We start from the raw sequence: 1,192 nt of genomic DNA, 5'->3' as shown, positions 1-1,192 counted from the left end.
TGTGTGTGTGTGTGTGTGCGCTCAGTGCAGCGTGTTTTGTGTGTGTGCGCGCGCCGTGCAGCGTGTTTTGTGTGTGTGTGTGTGTGCTCCGTGCAGCGTGTTTTGTGTGTGTGTGCTCCGTGCAGCGTGTTTTGTCCTTATATGGCTCTGTCTCTCAGTTTGATTCCGTTGATCTGAGGAGCAGAGCTGCACTGTTAAAATCTAGCAGTTGCTTTAACTCCAGAATAAACCTGCAGATGTTAAACTCGTAGATTCAGTGAAGATGTGTGGAAAACGAACAGCTTTAGTCTGTCTGTGGAATAAAAACAGAAACTAAAGTAGTGCTGATAATGGATCAGGAGAGAGGAGTTCCTGAGGAACAACTTAAATCTGAATAAATTTATTTTTACAGCAGCTCAGTTGGTCAGAAATTCTCTGGATAAAACAACTTCACGTTTCAAGTTTGTTTTTAGATTCTGTTTTAACAGATTTTAAAGTCAGAACATTTCCTTTCTCTCTTTCAGGACAGGAATCAAAACATTATAATTGTTTTTATTCATGTTAAGCTTTAATAATCAAAATTTGCATTATTTTTAACAAAAAACAGTCAGTTCCACATCTGAGTATAAATGTGAAAATAGACAAAAACCTGAAAAACATTTTCAATTAATCAGTACAATCAAAACACCAGGAAATAAATAAATTATGTAGTTCTGCTCAAATACAACAGAAACTAAAACTGTAAATTATGGTTTTGGGTGAGTTTTGTCAGAGTTATGCAGCTGATTAATAAAATCTAAAAATCATTAAGGAAATACTTTTTAAATTTAAAGAATTTTATTTTAACTTCAGACTTGACTTCAGTCTCCTCCTGTTACAGTTTCCATTATTTAAATCTTTTAAAACTAATTCCTGTTTTAAATGCTCTTATATGTGATGTCTTATTTTTGTTTACTTGTTTGTTGTTTTGTTCAAATCACTTGACGTATAAATAAAGTTTCATGTTCAACAGAACCAACTTTCAAACTTCTGAAAGAAAAACAGAAAATTTAAATAAATTAAAGGTTTGTCTTTTTCTTCCTCTATGCTAGTCTTCATTGTGTTTCAGAGAGTTTGCTGCCCCCTGCTGGACCCGTAAGCTCATCACACCCTGACCCGTCAGATCTACGGAGGCTCAGAGAGGACAAGCTGACCCGTCAGATCTACGGAGGCT

The 1,192-nt window shown here is 35.7% G+C and overlaps 2 protein-coding genes across 4 annotated transcripts in view; both read right to left on the bottom strand.

Moving 5' to 3' along the window:
* Positions 1 to 1,192, bottom strand: part of LOC112451394 (titin) — a gene marked incomplete at its 3' end in the record, with an annotated part of 470,585 nt that overhangs the window by 127,667 nt on the left and 341,726 nt on the right. The gene's annotated exons all lie outside the window — the stretch shown is intronic.
* Positions 1 to 1,192, bottom strand: part of LOC108251559 (myosin light chain kinase, smooth muscle) — a 42,963-nt gene that overhangs the window by 31,554 nt on the left and 10,217 nt on the right. The gene's annotated exons all lie outside the window — the stretch shown is intronic.

This window comes from Kryptolebias marmoratus, linkage group LG6 (genome assembly GCF_001649575.2).
Source record: "Kryptolebias marmoratus isolate JLee-2015 linkage group LG6, ASM164957v2, whole genome shotgun sequence".
Taxonomy (NCBI): Eukaryota; Metazoa; Chordata; class Actinopteri; order Cyprinodontiformes; family Rivulidae; genus Kryptolebias; species Kryptolebias marmoratus.
This window is presented reverse-complemented; position numbering and strand designations above follow the sequence as displayed.